The sequence below is a fragment of the Pleurodeles waltl genome, chromosome 4_1 (genome assembly GCF_031143425.1).
Source record: "Pleurodeles waltl isolate 20211129_DDA chromosome 4_1, aPleWal1.hap1.20221129, whole genome shotgun sequence".
Classification (NCBI taxonomy): Eukaryota; Metazoa; Chordata; class Amphibia; order Caudata; family Salamandridae; genus Pleurodeles; species Pleurodeles waltl.
The window spans coordinates 967744092-967767941 of NC_090442.1; the positions used below are offsets into that span (position 1 = coordinate 967744092).

Below are 23850 nucleotides of genomic sequence, written 5' to 3' on the forward strand. Positions count from 1 at the left end.
ATGGCAAGCAAAAAAACTGATGGATTAAACCCAGATCTGTGACTGGGGGTGAATGTTAGGTTTGTTTTGCATTCCGTCCATCATCTGTTGTTTTTGCACTTATAGAAAGATGGCATTTTTCTGCCTTAGCCATTTAGTGCCTGCAGCCTGTCTCTGGGTCACATGACTGAATGTAGTCAGCCACTGGATATTGTGTATTCCTCCTAGACATGAGCAAAAGAGAGCTTAGGTTTGCCTGGATGGGCCATCAATGCAGGATCAGAGGGTGGAGTTAGGCACAGCCTATCTTACACTGAATAGGATGTTTCCTGCCTTTACACAAAATATTGTATGACCTCTATATTTAGTCTGGAGCCAGGTAAGACAGGAATTCTATGCACTTTAAAGGGAATCTTCTAGAAGCTTCTCCCACTTCAAAGGAACTATCAGGTATACATACTGGACATCAGACACCAACTCTTCAGTACACTTCTGGACCTGTGGAAAACTCTGCCAGGAAGCCTGCTCTGCTGTTGAAAGGGCTGTCATTCTGCTGGACTGCTGCCCTAAAGAGCTGCTGCCTGCTGTGCTGAACCTCTGCTTGCTGCTCTCTTGCCTGGATGAGAAGGACTAGACCTACAAGCTGTACCCAGGACACCAGAATGACTCCAAGAGCTAATCTCTTGTAATTAGCACCTGTACTCAGCAACTTTGAGTTCAACCCTTTCAAGTGGTGCACCCCAGTCCTAGACTCCTGGGAGTGGGCCCCAAAGTGCTCTGACAACCCATCTGTGATCTAGCATAACTGACACATCTCCTCTGATGTGCAGTGCAAGTCCAAACACAAATGACTCATTGACCATGCTGTGAGAATTCTTCCAGGGCAAGGACTCCACATACACCTCACAGCACACAGCCGCATCGGAACTGCTGCTGTGCAATGCATCCCTGAGTGAGGCCCTTGCATCGCAAGCCTTTTGTCGACTAAGGCCTGGACGATGATGCAGGACTTCTTATTGCAAGCCCTGTGGTCTCTTTGGAACCAGACAGTGTGCACTGAATCCTCAACATAGGAATTCACAGAGCAAGCTTCCATTGTAAATGGCCTCCTCAATGACAATGCAGAACCTTACATTGCAAGCTCAAAGCTCCCTGGTACTGATGCACTGCCACAGCTGAGCTGCGCATCCTGAACGTGGGACTTTGCAATGCTCCGTAACCAGGATTTAAAGCACTTTTTTTTCAGAGAGCTGAACTGGGTCCCTGTAGTTGGCCTGTGCTCCATCACGGTCACCCTGAACTTGTGACTTTGTCACGGTTTGACACAGCAAGATATCCACAGCTGGCACTTTGGGCTTTTTGGTGCTATTTTCCCTTAAATCTTTAAAACTGCAAATCTGTGGTTCTACTGATTGAATTTTTGTTGTTTTGATCTTGGTTTATTCATTATTATTTATTCTATTTTTCTAATCTGGTGTGGGTTCGGTTTTGTGGTGTCTTTTTACTATGTTACTGTTCTGAATACCACATAAATATTTTACACACTGCCTTTAGGTTATGCCTGACTGGTTTGTGCCAAGCTACCCGAGGGTTGAATACAGATTAATTTGGGGTTTGCTTGTGACTTCACCATGACCAGGGTTGTGGTTACTGTTAAAGTAGGGTTTTACTCCTGCCCCCTGAACTCCCCAGCCTGTAACCCAATTTCTCACACAACCTAACAGGCCGAGGGGGGAAGAGGGCTAGGTGGAAGCCCCATAAATATTTTTTACGTAAAATTTCAGTAAAATCAAAAGGTCTTGGTACATCAGACCCAAAACGATCAACAATGAACAGCTTATGCAGTCAAGGTATTTCAATATTTTCTGCTTGATGTACATCTTCACAGATCTGTTGTAAGCAAGCAAGTAAGTGTTTAAATGGACAAGTGTGCTAGTTTGAAGCACTTTGTGGTTAGTTTGCTGCCCCGTGCTAAAAAGAAAGTATATTTTAAAAATAATGTTGCTTCCTATGGAACATAATTTCTAAGCTACTCTAGCTTGGTTATGAAACAGTGTATACTGGAAATAGAAGATTTCGTTTTTTCACTTAGCTCGTCTAAGTTTATTTTGATATATATGTTATCTTTTGCAATATTACCCGAAATATCAGACAGGCTCTTTAGGTTTTGAGCCTGTTCTTTCCTCACGAGAGTAGAGTGGAGTTTCACAAAATAAAACATCATATTTCTCCACAGGATCGCACCATATTCGTTTTTCTGTGTGAAAATATGCTGCTGCATCAGTCTCCACTCAAGTGTCAAAATAGAGAGAATACATCACATAAGGCAGTAAACAACAGTGATTAACAGGAGACAAATGGAAACAATGCATTACTATGGAGAAGTGCAACGTCTAAGAGTCAGCATTTGAAGATATATAAAGAATTTGTTTTAAAAAATCTGAAATTCTACAAAACTACCAAAATATAGGAATACTACATAAAGCCAAGAGATAAATGCAAAAAGATAAATGGAAAATCTCTCTATTTTCAGAGCAGTTATTTTCAAGAACTTCGGTATCAGATCAACCAGGCAGGGTGGTAGTAGTAGTAGTAGTAGTAGTAGTAGGAGGAGGAGGAGGAGGAGAAGGGGAGGAGAGGAAGAGTGATTTGAACCTTAACACACTTGAACTGACCTTCCAAAACACTGGAATACATTAGTTCAAAGACAAACTCTTCCCTGAAATACCAAGGAATCGCCTTTAGTTTGCAAAGGTTGAGCTAAAGTATTGGTTCCACTTAAGATCTTTAACTCTCAACTGTATGTATTTTGAATTGTCACTGGATGTATTCTTACCAACCGCAAGGTCCAAAGTTATAACAAAAATAAACCAACTATCACTCAAACTTTCAGCCATAAAGAGACTGACGGAACAAAAAGGAAGTGACTTGAAACAACTCTGGAAACAAAGATAGCGAAACCTCGGGAAACAGGGGTCAGCCAAACAGGAACACTGCTAAAATGAACAACATTGGGCTAAAGAGAACTGGAGTTTAAAAGAGCTCTCTGTGATCACATACATTAGGTATGTGCAGGCTAGCGGATGCCAGCTACAAGCGTGCTGAAATCCCCCACCCATCCTTGGCCTGCAGGGGTGGAGATGAAGCAGTGATCAGGGAATTTTTAGCAATGGAGTATTGAGCAAGAAAAGACTGGCTTCCAAAAAACCCGGCATGGATGAGGAATGGATGAAAAAAGCCAGAAAATAAGTATACATACAGTGGAAGGTCCAGAAGTTTATTAGAATACTGGCAAGTCTCACAGGTAGGCCCCTTGTTGGTGGGAACAAGAGCACAGGTAGTGAATCTGGGAAAAAAGGGGCAAGACAGAGCATGCAATAATTGAATTAAGGAAAACAGAGGGTATTGCTGGGCCCTAGTGGAATGTATTAGACCCAATTCACAAAAAAGAAGCACACCTGCACCCCTAAAAGTACTCCTGTTAGTGGTTGCAGATATATTACTTTGAAATGTTCAAAATTTCCAGTAAAACACCAGGGGTCTGTAAGAAATTGGGTTGTTGGTTGACTGGGGCGTGAGTCCTGGTCAAGCACCAACCACAATTCTTGTCAGGGTGAGGCACAAGCCAACCCTAAATTAACCTGTCTTAAATCTTCTGTTAGCTCGGCACAGAGCAGTCAGGCTTAACTTAAATATACTGTGTAAAGAATTTGTGCAACAATTTTAACAACAGCAATTCTAACAGTAATGACATGAAAACACCACACAAAAAGGATCCCAAACCAAGTTAGAGAAATAGAACTTTCTTTAGTAAATAAAACACTAACAAAATGACAACAATCCAATCAGTACAACCGGAGACATGTAACTTCAAAGATTTTAATGAAAAAGGCACCAAAAAGCACAAAGCGCCAACTCTGGGTATCTAAGCACACCAGAACTAAGTCAACTGAGTGCAGGCTGACTACAGGGATCCAGTTAGGCCAGCAGGACAAAACACCTACAATTGCAGTTTGCAGACCATTGCGAGGACCTGTGTTGAAGATGCATCGCTCAGCCATAGCAATGCATCGTTTCCGAGATGCAACAAGACTGCAATGCAAGGCCCTGCATCATTGTTGAGGATCCCATCAACGAAGGCTTACAATGTGAAGTTGGGCGGTGAGGATGAATCCAGCATTTGAGGCAATGCATCGGTGCTAAGATGCTGCGAGGCTGCGATGTGGAGTCTGGCATCATCATCGAAGATGCTGCTGATACAGAATGCGAGGGTCTGCACTGAGGAAGCATTGTGCAGCAGCAGTTCCAATGGGCTGTGATGCGATGCGGGTCTTTGTGATGGGTCCAATCCACGCAGCAGCTGTGGGGCGTTGGTTCTGTTCAGGTTTGTGCCTCACAGCAAAAGTGATGTGTTGGTTCTGCTGGATCACAGACACTGGCAGAGTACCTTAAGCCCCTTCCAAAGTCTCCAGGACTGGGGTCACACCACTAGGCAGGGTAGGCTCAAAGATGACGCAGTCCAGGTGCAAGTGCAAGGTTGTTGGAAGTCTGTTGTGTCCTTGAGGCTTCAGATCAGGAGGTCAGCCAGCTAGCCCTTAATGTAACTTTGGAGTTACGGGTTCAAGAAATGCAGGTCCAGTCCTCTTCCAGGCAAGAGAGTGTTAAATTAATTTACTTCTTGCACTGGGTATAAAAAGAAGCACTGTGCTCTGCACTGAGCCAGTGAAGCCCATCATGATATGGCCCCTGGTAAGCTGCACCAGGTGTAGAAGACAATAGTCTTCTCCCCCCTTACCATCATGGACCGAAAGTTACAATGACAATCAATTTGTGCCTCAAGGACACATGAAGGAGGAGACAGCTTTTTGTACAAAGCAATAAGGCCGAACTGTAGTAGGCTTCTAAAACACCACTGGGGTACAACAATAATTGTAAGAGGCAAACTACCACCTAGGGGAAATTAAGAGTTGGATTTGGGTTTCTGCCTTGGCATATGGAGGTAAATTTCTACACAGCCTACAGTTCCTGCTTTCCTCTTGGGTAACTCTCCTGTCACATCTTGGATGCCCACTGACCAAGTTAGTTTGCTTATTAAACACAGCACTTCGTTATTACCCCAGTGAGAAATGATGATATGTCCTAGCATGTGCACGTGCATCAACTCCCTCTGCACTGATTTGTCTTGCTTTAGGTCACTGCATGTCCGAATTGATATTAATGTATTGTGACACAGCTACTTCTTAGAAAGTACAAAATAGTTTGCTTACACTAAAAAAAAAAGGTCTACTGCACATTAAGACTGGTTATATGTTCTTGGCTCCATTGTACAGTATTCTTGAAAAATGATGCTTGCTCTTCCTGCACCAGGAACCCTTACATTGTCCACATTGAGTGTCTTAATTTGGAAAGTTTATACTTCATAGTAAAATTTTAAAATATGTTTTTTCTGTCTAATGCTTTTGAAAATGGATTAATATCTTTGAAACAGCTAATGAAGAGAAACCTCTAAACAGACAAGGGAGGGCATTTTTAGTAGGCAGACTCCTTTTAATTCCCTAGCAACGCAGATCATAAACCACAGTGTGGTAGAACGAGTTTTCCAATTTGCAATTCTGGGTTTGAGAACATTGAAACAAGAAACGGGTGTGCCATGTTTTAATTTCCTCTAAAGTCTAGTTTCAGAATGTATATTCACAAGCATTCATTAACGGCATGGAGCATTCTCGCCTCAACCGTGAAGGACTAACTGCAGCTTCAGTACAATAGTTAATTAAATATTTGTCACTATTGAAAAGTACTAGTTAAACAGGAATTACATTGGATCTGATTATAACTTGTCAATGGCCTGCCCAGAGCGTAGCTTTTGAAGTATTTCTTTCATTTTCATAAAGCGGGGTGCCGCTAAGGGTTGCATATCAATGCTCGGAGGTCAAACTGCCACTAGTAAAACAAACAGAGTTTCTCTGGGAAGACATGTAGTGATCATAACAATAATAATATTAACATAACAGTTACACTCGCAATCGATATTATATTAACGTGATATTATCATTAAATAAGCTTGAAATTGGGTAGGAGTAAAGCCATTTATATAAAGGGCTTTAAAATGGCAACACGGCAATACTATTTATAAACAAGGAATAACAGTAGTAACAATAACAAAAGTTATTTTTGTTTTAATACCAATGTCAATAAAAATAGTATTACTATACATTCTAATTCAAATAGTATTTACTGTTTTGCCATTTCAAAGCCGTGTCTATAACTCATAGTAGGTCTATGCAATTAAATGGTATTGAACTTATCACTTCGGAAGAATACATGTTCGAGATGGTCGGTCCCACCAAGGTATGAACACAGGACCTGCAGATCACAATAACATACACAGTGAGTGCTTAAAAAGATCCATGTTGCCAGCTAAACAAAGGTGTTTCATTATTTATTTACATACCCATCACTGCAGCTAAAGCATGCTTTTTACAGCTCGAGATTACGCAATGGGAGGAGGGCTAGGAAAGACCAAAAGAATGGGGCTTAGCGGAATGTATAGAAAGAGAGACCATAAATAAGAAAGCCAGTGGTCCCTTAAAAAATATGCAGAAGCAACTATGGCAGAAACAATAAATCCTCACAGAAGAGGGGCCCACGCTTCACGGCCTTCGGCGCGGTTGTCTTCTGCATGAACAAGCAGGTCTTGGGCACCTTGTAGCCGCCATCTGCTAGTCAGGAGAGTAAAGTGTTATTGCCATGTGCTAGCCACAGCTTCAGGCAGAGCTGGCAGCGCCTTCCAATTGCTGGAGTGAGGCAAAATGTTAACTTACTGAAGTATGAAAATGTCACATTCCGCTGCGTAGATTGAGGGCTACCAAATTTAACGCGGTCACCGTATCTGGGCAGGCCCGACTGCAACGTGTCTCAAATCTCTGAGGCGAAGATGGCCAGTTCGAGGCGTTACCAGGCCACTAACTGAGCCTCGTCTCGCAGCAGCAAATGCTCATTCGACGATCTGGCTGCTTCGAAAGCGAGTAATGAAGAGCAATAAGCGCTGCCAACAAGCAGCGCTTCAAATCCAGTTTTAATAAGCGCAGCGAGAGCCTAGCGAGGGCGCCTGGTATGTAAAACATATTGAAAAATTGGCTGATAAACTGCGAGCATTACTTGCAATTTACAGAGATCACAACAGCAAATGCGCATGTTGAAAAGATTCATTCTTCCTACTTTGCAAGTAATTGTGAGCAGATGCGCCTTCCATGAAAAAGGTAATTTCGTAAGCAATAATTCTAAGTTTAAATTTTCCATTTCACTGAAAAGAAGCGTGCGCATATAATAAATGAGAGGGAGAGGTAATTACTGTCATCTCTAAAGCTGAGGTATTTTGCAAAAAGTCGTTACATTGCGGCTTGTGATCATATACATTGCAGAAATGTCGCACGCAGTTATCTGTTCTGTTAAAATGCGGTTGATTTTGTTAATTTTTAAAAGGAACGTTAATGAGCAGAACTGCTTCGCAGATAAACAGCAGGGTTGAGGCCACCATGAGTATTTATTTATTAAAACCATAATTAGTTATGTTTTGGCTTCCCAAAACGGATTCACTCTGTCTAAGAAAAAGAAGTCACAAAAAGGAGCCACTGGTGAGATCTGTCAAAAATCGATTTGTAAAATAGTTATTACACGAAATTAGGTCTCAAGGCATATAGCTTAATAATCACTACACAAATAAAGAGTACAGAAGGTGCGATGAGGGGGAAATTTACGTGTGGAGAGGCTGGTATTTTTTTACTACCTTGCATGTCGGTCTAGCACACACACCATGTATTTGCCCACAAAATGAGAAGATTTGACAATGTAAATAACCGCCATCTTTCAGGCATATGCATGAGTCGAAGGCACACGTCCGGCTACCACGGCTAGATGCACCTCCCATGTGTGAAGCCCACGGCATCACGTGCCTCCTGAGGCCATTGTGCGAGTGTGCGCGGTGCTTGCACGGTCATGTCCAACAGAGCAAGCCTCATACACGCTGTGATTATGTTATCCACTGATCTGATCAGTTAACATCATCAGCATAAGTAGGCAATGAAAGTGGTGAGGAGGAAGACAATTCTATTTTTATATTGGAATTTCTGTATAAAAAAGATTTTGAACAAAAATGCTCCACAGTGTTGACGGCATGTGGTTACATCAGGTAAGTGACAGGACTTGGTAAGCAGACCTAGAGGCTTGTGCTAACGGTGTGTGGAAAGGTGAACAGCACAGGAGCATATTCAAAGTGGGTTGTTCTGGGCAGCAACTGAACACACTCAAACAGTACAGCGAATGCGAGAGTCTTCAGTTTGGAAATAGATGTTTTTGAAGGTACATTTGTAAGTACTCTGGTTGGTTCTGGTTCGCTGTTCTAATGGGAGGGCCTTTCGATGCATTAGGTATTACAAATTGTGGGGAACTGGGCTGGCTTTAGTGCTGGCAGCTCCCACTGTGACAATCTTTTTTGGCACCAGCCCCTGAGGACCCTCTTCTCACGATTCCCTCACTACCACCCTCCAATAGTGCCCCCTCTCTCTATATAGTCTCCCTTTCACATGCATTTCATTTGTTTTATAGCGTTAACATTCCAGTAAAGGGCGACAAAGCACTTTACATCTTGCACATATTATTTACAGACAATGAATTATGCCTGTCTAAATTAGTCTATAGGAAATGTTACATTAAACAATGAGTGTTACAAGGTGTAGGATTTGCATGTCATCCATATGGGTCGTCAGTATATTTGCAGAGTGTTTGGTCTGGCAAAAACTTAGGATTTAAAATGTACCTCAGTGTTTGGGGGCTGGCTTTACTAATAAGAATGTATTTCTATCTAAACCAATCCTTTTTAGCAACATTAGAATAATGAAAGACTGAGGGAAAGGACATAACATTCTCACCTTTACCATGCAGTTTGCATGCAGTTCTTTTATGGCAGTTCACAGGTAAATGTGCTATATTTAAGGTACCAGAATTTTAAAGCCAAAAAGTGGGACATTTCACAAAAATAGAAGGAGGGCTACACTATTACTTCAACCTAGTGCACAGAATTACAGCGTTAATCAGCATAGAATTACAGAAGAGGCACTATCAACATAAACAATTGTTTTTCAACCCAGTGTAATGCCTGTTAATTAAATTACTTACCGATAACACCTGCTAACTATATCTACTTTGGAAAACAAAAACGTTCACCTCCCTCCATTTTCAGGTGATCCTCCCTAAAAACAGGGACATGAGTTAAATTTCCCAAAATTTGCTGGGACAGTTGGCAAAAAAACAGGACTGTCCCGGCAAATCCAGGAAGCTTGGTCACCCAATCTATATTAGGATTGTGAATTGATAACTGCACACAACAAAAGGACTCTGTGATAAAAGCAGTAACCCAATGAGCTATCCACATAAAATTCAGTTCTATGATCTGCATTGCACACATCCTTTGCAGTAGGCACTTTAAACCTCCTTTATGATGAATCAAAACTCCCACTTGACAACACTTGTTATCTTGACATTATTATCACTGTCTGACAACTGCTGTACATATGGAACTCTGCAGCAGGTGCTTTTAAACCTATGTTATTTCTAAACACTCTTTTGACCCCAAGGTCAGTTCCAGGTGCAACTGCACCAGTAGCATCACCCTAAAGCTGGCCCTAATGGTGAAAGACTTTGGGGTGGCAAGGTAATGGATAGTTAGAAAGCGGAGGGAGAAATGTGATCCTGGGAGAGATTGTCCTAACATTGGAGCCTGTTGTGAGTAATTTAGCTGGTTTCAGGAAGAAAAGAAGGTGTAATAGTAACAACTTGTATAGATAGGGTTTGGGCAATTAGTTGGGGACCTTTTCTTGTGAAACTAAAAAGGTTTAGTTTTGATCTAAGAGGAGGATTTTACATTAGTTCAGTTTCCTGTGATCTAATATCATAATAGGTATCTTGATTCTTTAGACAGTGGGCAGGTTAGGGATGTGGTTTGAAACTACCACCCCTTGACCACAGCCACTTCATTGATAAATGAGCTTACTTACAAGATCAGCCTGAAGCCCCTCAGGAGAGCTCTGTGGCCGCTGAGTATTTAGATGGCAGAGATGAAGTTTTAGAGCATTCCAGGCACTCTGTACCTACAAGAAAGGGGTACTGATGCCTAGCACGTGGAGCACACACACCTCTTCTGCCCCTTTGAGGGGCATGTTTCACTCTAAGGAGAATATTTTTCACCATTCTACTGTTTGAGCTCCATCAGTTAATAATGAAAGCCTATGTGCAAGCCAGGTTGCACAAGCCATTCCCTAAAAAGATGAGGAACTGCATGAGGAGAAAATGCCCTCGGCCACCCCTCGAAAGGAATACAAACAGCTGACCATGGTACAGGAGCCTGGCCACCAGAGACTCGCAAGCTGCGTGACTGGTGTGATGACAGTTACAGACCTGTCCTAGAAATCTTGGAAGAGGGATGCTGCTACTGTCACCACTCCTGCTGCTGAGGAGCTGACATGTAGCTGACAGATGCCCTACTTAAGTGGAACTGTGAAGTGCTGTGTGCTTTGTCCACCACACCACCAGTATACCTGACCATTCTCAGGAGGCCCATTGTGACTTTCTTCTGACAGAAGAGGAGCAATTGAGCGCTATATGGGTTACAAAGCCCCAAGCAGTGACTCTGTTTTCAAGTTACACTTGAATTAGAGACCATGGCACCAGAGCCCCAATCCACAGAGCTGAGGTAGAAAGGGTTGGATGTGTTTCAGAGGCCCAACCTTGAACACATGGAACTCACACCGGTGCATCAGGTATCTAACTCATTATTGAAGGGTGTCGTTCTATGCCCTTGGTAAAATAAGGCACTCTTTTTCAAAAGAGAAGCAGTAGGTGGAACAGTGAGATTAGTGGGCTGCTGGGTGTACTGTGGAGTGCTGATCATGTGTACTCCCATGCTAACCTCCCTGAGAAGCCTTCCATTACTGCCACTGATAGCCATGTACTAAAATGTTTGTACTTGGTCCAGTTTACACTGCTGTAGTAGCATGGACCCCAGAATGGTATAGGAAAATGACCACAGTCATGAGGAGCTGTGGCCCACTAGGCCATGCCTTACCCCTGCCCCCCACTTCTCCCGAACATGGTCTCCCATAAGTCCATTAGGATGAAGATATTCCTGGTTCTGGGGAAAGATCAAGCCTCTCTTCATTGGACAGCCAGACTGGTTGGCCTCTCGCCTTCTATTCAGGAAATCGTTATAGGCTCTCTCCATTATAGGGCCCTCCAAAGACTGTATTTACTTGACCTTTGCTAAGACTTTTCTTATGCAGAGTTGGTCCTGCTGAACGAGGAAGTTCATCAGGCACTTCAGTGGTGGCTGTCACACTTGTCCAGCTCCAGACATGGTAATATAGTCAGATGCCAGTTGTCATGTTTGGAGAGTAAGATGTCGGGAGGTGATCACAGGGGGCATATGAGCTCTTTCTTCATATCAACTGACTGAAGCTACTAGCTGGGTCACTTCAGATCTGTCCCCTAGCAACAAATCAATTGTCTGGGAGGTATGAGGTATAAGGACATGAATCATGGCCCAGATAGCCAAAGGATTTTGACACTTTTGCCATATTTACAACATTGTGGTGATGGAGTTTAATCTATCTGTCAAGGAGAACAAGGTGGTAAATTGGAACACAAAGACTCCAGTGAATGAAAGCTGAACTCTGCTGTTTTTTTTTAAAAAAATTTTTAATAATGACAACGTGGGGCCAAGCAGTATAAACCTATTTGTGTCTCACATGATATTTCATCTCCCTTTGATTTTCTGTTGGAGAGAGGATCCATCAGCAATAGTAACAGATTAATTTGAGCCTAAATATAATACTTTCAATTAGGCCTTCCCACCATTTCCTATGATACAGAGGCTCAACTTTGAGGTCAGAGAGCTAGCAACAGAGTGGAGCTCATAACTCATTCTTGGAGAATACACACATGCTACCCACTTTTGCTGGGATTGTCTTGCAACCCCCAAGGATATATTTACACAATTGTACTTGATGCAGTAAGCAAAGCACACCCTTTGGTGATGCAAAAGCATCTTTCCCTGGTTGCATGAAGACTTTCTGGAGAAAGTAGATGGCATGTCGTTTCCAAAATGTTTTCATCTTCATCAAAAAGTGTGGTCTGCCGCTACACACAAAAGATAATAATTTTCTTGGACTATGTTGGCAAATTGGTGAGGGGAATGGGATCTCAATCCTATGGGCCAGTCATTATTTATGTGGTGAATTGCCAGACAATTTTGGCTGCAGACCGATTATACTACAGGACTGTGCTTAGCAGTCTGCCACTTCAGTAGGACATTTACTGGCTGCAGATCTCCGAGCTGGGGAACACCCTCTGGTTTCCAAACTGCTGACAGTCATTCAAGATTGTATGTCTGCAGAACTGAGGTATCACGCCCTCTGGAATATTTCCTCAGTATTTAGCTTCTTCAGTGTTAACCAGATAATCTGCTGTCCTAGAAGAAACTGTCCACCAAGTCAGCCGTGCTAGTGTGTTTGGCATTGTCTCACAGAGTTTTAGGTGTTAGAGCATTAGACATGGAAAGTTGGAAAGTAAATATTTCACCCCAGATGGTGTATCTTTTGTTGAAATCAGAAAGCAAATTTATGCTAAGCTTTCCCAGAAATTTGAAACTTTAACTGTCTTTATACCTATGGGGAGGTTGGGCAGTGATCTGAGGTCTTCTTATGCTGTTGATCTTTTAATTTCCTTTGTATGACATTTTCACCTGTTCCCTCTCTAACCATAGTGTGGTTGGTGAATTGGGACATGACTAAAGCAGGTAGTGAACTCTAATTATTGGTGATCATTCTTTTAAAGATTCCACAGCATCTAAGTTATTTTTATTGGGAAGGAGATCAGAGTACATAATGTGAGTTGCTGGCTGATCTTCTGACTCATTGTACAGACAATTCTACTCTATGCAAGTAAGTTAACCCTTTTTCAACGGTGGTGGAAAAGCTTTAAAGTTGCATAAGCATTGCCAATGATCCTTACATATTTGTAACATTTTCTAGCTACAGCTAAGAAAAATAGTTTATTCTATTAGGGACTGGAAGGCAAGCGTTTTCCTAACCGGTATTGGTTTCTACATTTCACAAGAAATGTTTATGTTACTATGTAATGATGATTTACCTGTATTTATATTTTTTGTCTGGGTTTATTTCTGCACTTGGTAACTGTTACATCACAAAATGAAAAAAAAATGCAGGTAAATGCCAAACTAGAAGGAATACTGGAAGAAATTGGAATGGCTGGCATCAAGAACAAGCACTGGTAATACCAAAAGGTTTGGCTTTAGGGAAATGCTGCGGGGTAATGTGAAAAGAACCCTGCAGCATTTCCCTAAAGCCTGGCTTGGCAATTCAGGCTTGACTGTTCCCATGAGGAACAAGGTCAAGACTGAATTGCCTATGGCTGGGTCCAAATTGGGGTGGCATGATAAGAAAAAAAAACAATGGATTAAACCCAGATCTTTGTGACTGGGGGTGAATGTTTGCATTCTTCAGCATTCCGTCCATCATCTGTTCTTTTTGCATTTGTCGCCCCAAGTGGGAAGCGTATAACCAGACATGGGTTCCTGTGCTCACTGCGCCACTGGATTCAACCTAGTCTAACTGATGAAGGGTGAAGCCCTGAAACCGGTCCTAAGATGCTTGTTTCTGGTGCAGGGAGCACCTGGCTTGGCAGTTTGGGCTGGACTGTTCCCATGAGGAACAGGGTCAAGACTGATTTGCATATGGCTGGATCCAAACTGGGGTGGTGTGGTGAGCAAAAAAACAATGGATTAAACCCAGATCTTTGTGACTGGGGTGAATGTTTGCATTGTTCAGCATTCCGTCCATCATCTGTTCTTTTTGCAGGGTAATGTGAAGCATTACAAGTAGATAGCAGGGGAATCATAGAGTAATGTTGCTGTGGGTTAAAATGTCAGGTGACAGTTGCTCTGTTAACCTAGACCTAAAAATCCATTTAGGTTAATGACTGCTCTCCCCCACCTGTGCTGCTGTTAGAAAAAACACCTATAGTTATGTAGGTAGGTAAGACACTTGAATAGCATTATAATGTCATGTGTGTTCCCATGAAAGTTCAAGCCCTGCCTAAACAAAAAAAGGACTTGTCACCACCGCTTTGTTTATGCAACCAGCCTGGAGGCAGGACAGGGGAGGCAGGAAACAACTTCAAGCACTTCAAACGGAATTCCCTAGAAACGTCTCCTAATTCAAAGAAGACATCATGTATACAGATAAGATCCTCAGACCCACTCTTCAGTTAACTTTCTATACAAGCAAAAGGACTATCAGAGGACTGCTAGCTGCTGTGACATGCTATGAACTTCAGCAAACTGCTTTTCTGTACCTGGAAGGCCTTCATTGCTGCTTGAAGCCTGCCATGAACCACACACAGCTGCTTGATCCCCATTTCACTTCTTGAACCCAGGACTACCAGAGTGACTCCAAAGGCTATGAGGCTGGCCCTCCCGATCAGAGCCTCGGAGTCAGAAAGGGCTTCAACTATCTTGAAAACTCACTTGGACCCTGCCTAAGTGAGTTCCAACTCTCCCCCCTCCAAGTGGTGCCGCACCAGTCATTGGCCCTTGGAGGTGTCCAGATAGCCAAAACCCAAAACCTGTGACTTGGACTTTTTTTTTTAACTAAAAACTGCCCAGAGGGAAGACTGGAACCAACCTGCTTGTCTATTCACCAAAGGTGCATCAACGGATTGGCCTGACTCCCACTTCATTTTTCCCTGCAGCAGCAAATCCTGTTCAGCATTTCCTCACTGAAGGGGTTTCTGGCTCATGGAGCCCGCATCGGCTATAGCCTCCAGCATCGTTCTGCTGGAGTTTTTCAAATTCCAAAAAAAGAAACTAAGTCTGAATGTAGACATTTTCACTGCAACTTCATCCAGTGGCTCTCCGATACTGACCCAGACTCCTCGGAAACCATCTACGGCCTTGCCCCGCTGAACTTCTACCTTCTCGGAGCATTTTTGTTACAAATTTCTCCTAAATTTGAGGTGAGCGCCGACTACGCCCAATCAAATCCTTGCATCCAAATCATATTCCATTGCAGTTTGCAATATTTTTCAACTTTGACCCAGTCTCACCCAAATAGATGTCTGCGGTTGGTGCTTCAATCATTTAGGTACTAGTTTTTACCTAAAAAATTCATAACTCCGGTTCTACTGGTTGGATTCTTGTTATTGTAGGTTAATAATTTATTTAAATTTCATCCTTGTTTCTAAATTGGTGTGGGATTCTTCTTGTGTTTTGTTTTCCCTTTGTTACTGTTTATGTGCTGCATAAATACTTTACACATTGCCTAGAAGTTAAGCCTGACTGCTTTTGTACCAAGGTATCAGAGGGTTAACCATAGGATAATTTAGTGACTTTTGTAGTTTATCCCGACAGGGATTGCAGCTGTTGCTTGAGCAGGATTAACACTCCACTCAACCCACAACCTAATTTTCCACACTTAGGATTTTTTGACCTTGACACCCTTAACACCAAACAATGTCTGCATTTGTCATTTTTTCTCAGCATGAGGCTCCACCCCCTCCAAGAACCCACCCTCCCTCCCTCACACAGTGAGGCCCAACGTTAGACAAAACATCAAAATCCTATATGTTTTGGCCTTAACCAAAGTGATATCACAACTGGATTCAAGCTAACCTGGCTGATGAGGAGTAATACCCCTAAACCAGTTCCACATTAATTTTTTCAGGTCCAGGGAGGACCTGGCTTGGCAGTTCGGGCTGGCCTGTTCCCATGGGGAGGAGGGTCAATACTGACTTTGCATATTGCTGGGTCTAAACTGGGGTGACATGAGAAGAAAAATAACAATGTATTAAACCCAGATTTCTGATTGGGAGTGAAATGCTGCAACACTCCATCCATCATTTTATTTTGTGGTGGTGTTAAAGGAAGTGAGCCAATCAATTCTTGCATTTGGCTGAACAGCAACACTTGAAAGGTTAAAAAACTATAATAAGAAGGCATTCTGTAAAAACAAACAACTCTTCAATAACCACCATGTTAATTAAATTATTTTAGCCTACCGTTCCATTCTCATATGGTAAAACAATGAGAGTTGTTTGGTAAGCCATATGAATAATGATAGAAATACGTATCAGACAATTAGCTACTGTTCAGGGGTAAGTCACTTACACAGTTCTTTATGGCACGTAGATCAAAACGTTTAACTATAATGGATAGCATTATATTACTTGATAGTGTCTTATAAATGAACAATTTGATCTTATAGCATTTGTAAAGTAGACCTGCAATTGAATGCACAGGAAAATATATATCTTCTATAAAAGAATGAGCCGTACATTTGTGTAAACAAATCAATGTGACAGATAAGTACCTGATCATTTCTGCTTCTACCAGCATCTCACTGTCAGAGTAATAATCTAAAATACATATCTCTGTAAGAGTAAGTGGAATTTGAGGAACAAAGTATTAAATCATTCGTACTCTACAGATGTTTGCTCTGGAAATTATTATTTTTCATTTTCTACAAAAGTGGTCTCAATTTTAACAATTCATCATGAAAGGCAATAAGCTATTCTCCTCTGGAAGGTGCTCTTGGCTCCTTAAACCAAACCAAGTGACAGAATTGAGTCTGTACTCACTATCACATAGTATTTTGATTCCTGGACCAAAAATAATTTCACGTCATTCAACTTTCCACAACAGACAATTTGCAAAATAATAACAACCTGTTTTTTAAATGAGGCCAATGTATGAAATTTCCATTTCCAAAATGTGGACTCGAATTGTGCTCTAATTTTTTTAGAATAAAAAATAATGTTATGAATTGTCCTAAGTGCTAATAGGTGGGCTCAAAATATTTGAAATCATAGTGGGCTGCAATCCAACCTCTTCAACGTTCATAATGTAGGTTGCAAATTGCGACTCACTATGACTGAATGACATAATAGGGCTACAGAACTGCTGGGGTCACCAGACCAGCATGTCTCTTAGTGAATTTAAATAAAGGAAACATTTTAAATGCAGCCCAGTTCTCTGTAAAGGAAACAGGGCTGCATTAAGAAAGAGATGCTTATGTTTTTAACATTAAGATTTGGCAGTCGTACACTGGATCACCTGCCTACTCTCCCAATTTATTTGTTTGTATTGACAAATGGGAAAGGGTCTGATGTGGCCCTTTACCTTTTGCAAATGTGTTACCATCACAACTCTGCAGTCAGTACCCTTTCAGCAGATTTCAGTGGCAAAACATTGATACAACATATAACAACAAAGAGCGTCCCAAACATGCCACTTCTGAAGAGTGATTCATTGTCTTCCTAAAACCATTGTGCAATTCAGTAACGTGTTACTGAATCCCAAAATGGGTTTAGCACTTTCAAAGAAATAGTGGTTGCACATTTAGTGATTTTTCAAATCACTGCTTTGCAATCACAGAATGGATTTGTACATCTGGCCTATTGTTGGGATGAAAAAGCCACCTGCATGGCAATGGATGTGTACCTCTGCCCTGAGTGCCCAACTGTACTGATGTCTGGATCCCTAATGCTGATTATTGGTATCATAGGTAAACACTGCCATGCATGTGCTCCATGACCTAGGCATGCCTTGTGGTTTGCAGTCCTATTGGACTGGGAGGGTGGCCCAAAGTGTTTCCGCATTCACCAAGAGTTAAGCAGAACAGGTATGGTGGTGTCAGCATCCTGTGTAGTGATCAGTAGGAATTGACAGATCCTTTTTAACCTGTGTCACTGGGGCGAGGCTTACATACTCACTCTTCTTTTTAAAGTTCCCCTGCTGTGTGCTTAACTCACCCTTGGCCTATATCAGTTAGATGTAGTGTGCTGCGCAGCACAGGAGTGGTACTTCTGAGCTGGATATGTGTGTGTGTGCCTGGGAAGAGTACATTACAGAAATAGAGCAGTGCTATGAAGTGCATGTGTGTGGAGTGTGTACTGGAAGTACATATGCCATTGGGATATATATTACATGAAAGATATATTGTTGTACAGTGCATGTGCAATGGAAGCCTGTGCTGGGAGTATGTGTGCTTGTGAGAAATACAATAGATGAATGGTGAAGTGTTGTGCAGCGCACGCATGGTTAGTGTGTGTGCTGGCTGTGTGTGTGTGTTTGCAAATAGCACACTATCGCCCAGTACAGAAAAGATACAGTATTGAGCAGTACACACAGAATGACTGTTTGTGCTGAATGTATGTCACAGAGGGGCAGAATACATGGAGGTAATAACACTTCACACTATGGGTGATTTGTATGTACACTCAGTGCAAGTGTGCCTGCAATGATACATGCAGGATCCTGGGATACACTTGCTGAAGCAGAGGTCTACCTGGTCAAGATATCAGGAGTAGAGGAATCCCCTGGACAGATTTGTGTATTGCTGCATTCCTGTGAGCTGGAGGAAGAGAGAGAGAGAGAGAGACTCCCCCCTGTCCACTTCAAAAGGATGCTCTTTAATTCAGTGATAAATCACAAAGAAATTGACTGGACACATCTCAGGAAGTAGATTGCCACTGGAACTGGCCACGTATGCTCAGGAGACAGCCATGTACAGCCCACTCCCCATACAGGACTGGAGCAGTGTGAGTGCCCGTGGGACTTGCTCAGATATTGCAAGCCTTTTCACTGCTAGAGTGGGAAAGACTGACTACATGCATGTTGGGCCTCAGGGAAACTCGGTCCTTAGAGCCCTGCGGCAACAAGACACTTGACTATTTTGCAAACAGTCAGAGTGGACTTTTGAATTAAGGCCAACTAGTGAGTACCGCCTAGAGGTGGCTACCAGTGAAAGAGGAATAACCGACAACCACATTATGAACAACAGGTGAGAGACAAATTTCCTAGTGAAAGGGGAAATGTGTTATTACAGTATTTGTACATGTCATAATAATGCTTTGAATGCATAGAAATAAAATACTTATTTTTTCTACAAACAATAATATTTAACTAGACACTGATTTTACTGACATTGCTTTGTACTCCTTGAGTTGTGCGCACTGACCTCTATTCACACTTACGGTCTAATGATCTTTGGACTGCTCGACCATAGCTACAGTGGAGAGTTAAGTTAGAAGGGGTACTTGGCCCAGTTGCTCAGGACCCACAGTAGGTCGGGCCCTAGAACATCAGGACTACAGGGCTTCAACCGCTACAGTTAGGCCCAATAACCACTGCATGCCTTGCTAGGATTGGAAGTCATCACAAATCACCTGATATCCTAGCAGGAAACAATTCATTCATTCAAACGTCCTCCATCAAGATGCTTCAACGCAGCTGGAATTTTTGCAACCTTGTGAAAGCTCCCTGAAGGAGGACTATGGTTAGTTAACCCGGTGCATATGTAACCAGGATAACTAATGCACAACTTTGTTTATTATTTGAACTTGTTTGAGCATGAATTATAAAATAAGATATCTTAAAAATAATTGTACTTTGGATTGTTTAGTTGGAGATACGAAGGCATATGTAAGATGTGTCTCTTTTTATATCTGATGATTACTAGTTTTCAAAGTATGCCATAATAAACCTATATCATTGCCAAACCACAGGGGGCTGAGGAGGAATGGCATAATAATTTGCTTCCCCTATATATATAACAGTATCAATAGAGTCCAAGATACTATTATTGTTATAACGAAGTAACATTCTCGGAGAAACGTCCCCTGTGATAGCATTCTCTGTATAATGTCTTTCAAAATTATTACCACAAAACACAAGAATAATTCAACATAGACTGCCTATGGGTTGAACTCATAAAACTTCATAATAATAAACTATAAAGGGCCTAATTGCCAAAAACTATTCCTACAAGCTTGACTTACTTGTCGACATTGAGGAGTAATTCAAAACTACATTCAGAGAAGGGCACAGTTGTCGTCCATGGTGTCTGAATCACAAAAGCAAAAGTCTATAAAGCACACCATCTCAAAACTATAAAATATAACCACACCTGTATCGTGAGTGAACATCAGCTCTGTCGACCAGATGCTTGGAATACTGTCACTAACCACAGTGTTGCCTATATTCTAGATTCAGTGACAGACTTGAAGGAGACAGAAACTGTTGTCTGTATTTGCCTGTGTTGGATGAGACTAAAAAGACAGGTGATAATCCCCTTATTGTCCACTTGGTGGTGGACATTAACAGTTGTTAATTGCCTTTCCAGCAATTATGTACTTTGCCGTATGTGGTAAATGAAGTTAACAACTGTTAATGACTTAGGTGGAACTTGAGAACCACTTTTAACAGTGGACAATAATGTTCAAATTAGCAAACCATTTCATCTGTAATTTAATCACCACATCCCCAAGATTCTACACTGTGCCACTGCTACTTCAAGGACAGAATTTTTCAGATCACCACATTTTCCGTGAACAAGTTAGAATGCAAAAGGGCCCCGAACTCTTTTAGTCATCATGCCCACCTTTAACAGCCAAACCGATTTTTTTAAAATTAAAAACAAAGAGTATTACTCGACATAGCGAGCCATTGAATCACTTCCAGATTATGGTATAAATTACATATAAAAATATATTTTGACACATTTCCATCCTGTTTCTGAACAATTTCTATAATATTTGTTTCCCAAATCCCCACTCAAAGGATACCACCCTCACAGGGATGTTAGGAATATCACTTATATCACTGTGGATGCGTAGAATATATGAAGGACCACTGGAATTTTGCAACAGGGGACGACCAAATTATGCAGCAGAATTGACTAAATTATACAGAAAGAAAATGCAAATTTTGCTGTGCAATGCGTTTAATTTTGCAACAGTATTACAGCTTTATTTCTAGGTATTTTATTTAAACTGTATTACCCCTTTACAAGGCTAGATTTACATTTTAAAACATGACGGAACCTTTACTTAACTTAAACACCTGAGAAGCAAAGATTATGACATTAAAAAATGCAGTGTATTGTTTCTTGAAAGGCATTAGAGAGAGGGGATTGGTGCAGTAGATTTCTCTAATATAATGTGGAAATTCAAGAGAGAGCATTTTCTTCAGCAAGAAGTTCGGGCCTGTCATTTCAGACATCGGATGATAGGAACAGATAGGTCTCTACAATGTTACCTCAAACATTAAAACTGAACAGTAAACAAACTTTGTTTATACGATTCATGCCAACGATGATAACGGATTTTGGAAAATAATTAAGAATCATATTCTTCCTAATATTCTAGATAATTAAATTTGTGCCAGCAATTGTAATTAACAATTGAATGTCTTTAGTAAGTGTAATACTTTTTACAGTGACACCCCAACGCACTGTCCTAAAATGTCACTGTTGATACTTGATCTGCATACTTTTTCAGCACTCACATACACAAGCTTGGTCATGTCCCCCTGTTCTAATTAGACCCTTATGGTTTCAAATACACGAGGCAACATCCCAACAAAACAGGCAAAACCCCCAGACCCTTGCAATCAGATAGGTAGGCTTATGTGACCATGGTAGAGTGGCATCTCACTTGCTAATTTTTTTTTTTTCTTCAAAAGCCCCAAAATAATTCTGCTGCATGGCATGCCTACTATTTAAAGTTATGTTCAGTCTGTTCAATCCTCATGATAGAGGGTCTATTTGGAGGGGTGGTGGGAGGATTTTGTAAGGACTCATAGGTGGTGAGAAGTATAGAGTAGGCATAATATGTAGTTAGTTTGGGCAATTAAGAGGTGTTTTATCGCCCATATTGTAAATTATTGTTTACAACCATGACTTGGCCAGGCATCAGGAGTGATTTGATATCAAGAATTTATACTCCCATCACGGCTTAATGTGAAACTTAAGCTAATAAAGCAGGCTGTACAAAAAATGGAGAGAGCTAGGGAGCGTCCGGGCTAGAAACAGAAGCGTAACACAGTGCCTCGCAGGCCCCTTGGGCAGGAGAGCGCCAGTTACTGGGGGGTACCCCTCAGGCTCCTGTAAAGTGCAATGTCAGTGCGATCTGGCCAAGTAATAAACTGTTGCTGAACGGCCACAACCTGCTCTGTGAAGTGGTAAGCAGAAAGAAACAATGATAACAGTTTTTACGGACGAGCACAAAGCGCTCCGTACCCTGTAGTAATCTCTGTTTGGGCTTCCAACCACGCCCATGTCACGTCAGTCACTTTCATTGGTTTGTGGACTTGCCTTTTAAAATCCACTTGCTTTCATTCGTTAAAGGCATGCATACGTCATGCCTTTTCCAGTGTTTAGCCAACTACACAGCACCGGTAAACTACTAAATACATAAGAGGCTTGATGTTTTCAGCATGGTTTCCAGACTACTTCATCTGTTTATTTTACACGCAGCGCGATTGCGCTGGGGTTTACATAGTGCAATCGCACTCAGTTTTTCAGTTTTCAGTCTCAGTACGACTGCGCTGCATTTTACATAGTGTGATAGCACTGCCTTTTTTTTCTTTTAATTTGTGTGGCAAGAAAAGTCTGGTTAGGAGTTTACAACGCTAATAGCTCTAACTCGACCAAATGCGAGACCCGTTGCAATAAAAATGCTTGTTCTTGATTTACTGTTGCGCTATGCCTAGGGGACAAAATGGTCACAGTATCTTTGTAATGTAGCATGACAGGGAAAGAAAGAGCAGAGAGAGAAAGAGAGGGGAAGTACAACAGGAGAGAGAAATTACTGTGTAAAGAGTCAAGCAAGATGGGACAGAGGGAGAGTATGTGAGAGAAATTCAGGTTTTAAAGAGTCTATCTGATGAGTAAGAGAAGAGAAAGAGTGATAGACATCACAAAAAGGAAGGTAAGGAAAACAGACATGTGAGAGAAAGAGAGAGGTTCGGGGTGATAAACAATCTATAAAAAGCCATCAGACAAAAATATAGAGGAGAAAGAGAAAAGGAGAGCAAAATAGACCTTTTGCAAGCAGAGAAGCGGGAAAAGGAGCAGAAAGGGGAAAGACAACCAGCTACAAATAGCTTAAGAGAAGGGACACCACAGACTGATCCAATATGTCTACGAGACAGTGAGAAGTTACCAAGAGACAATTATGTGATTGAGAGAGCAAGGACAAGCGAGGGAGACATACAGAAGTGGTGGGAGAGCAGTGGCGGCCAACTCAAATTAAAAGTGGTGGGGCAGGTGGAGAGGGGACAGGGGGAATATTGAGAGGGGGTAATAATAAAAAATAGATAAAACACTTATCTGGTGCTGCCGGCCATCTCACGCTACTCTGCTTCCTGGTCCCAGCAGTCCTTGGGACAGCCTCAGTGACTCCCTCTGTAAACTCTGCCCTACTCTGATGTTATTACTAAGCATGAGAGCAGCACAGGGAGTGGCCTGAGAGGGCTGGTTTACCACTCCCTCAGGCACAAGGAGTCTGTGCTGATTCTCCAACCCAGCTGTACAATGCAGCTGGGTAAGAGAAACCTAACTCTGCATGTCTGTTTGGCTGGTCTAGAACAGCCGGCCAAACTGACTTGCGCATTTAAGTGCACACCACTATTCCACTCTTCCTCCCCTCCCCATGGCTCAGCCCACCCTTCCCTGCACACGCTTGCTCAGCCAGCAACTGAAAAATAAAACAATAATAAAATATTGTTTTATTTTTCAGCTGCTGACTGTGAGCCAGTAGGGCGACGCTATCTTTCATTGCAGGAGGCAAGAGGAGGATGTTGACAGCGAATACGATAAACAGAGAATGAAGTAATAGAGAGAGACACGCTTAGAAAGACAGGGTTGGAAAAAAACAACATAAGAAAAAGAGATAGCACAAGTCAGAGCATTACTAGAGGTAGGAGGCAAGGAGAGAAAGTGCCAGGAGAGAGGGACAGATAAA

General features: G+C 41.9%; 1 protein-coding gene across 5 annotated transcripts in view; it reads right to left on the minus strand.

Moving 5' to 3' along the window:
- Window positions 1-23850, minus strand: part of TBC1D22A (TBC1 domain family member 22A) — a 1763002-nt gene that overhangs the window by 656729 nt on the left and 1082423 nt on the right. The gene's annotated exons all lie outside the window — the stretch shown is intronic.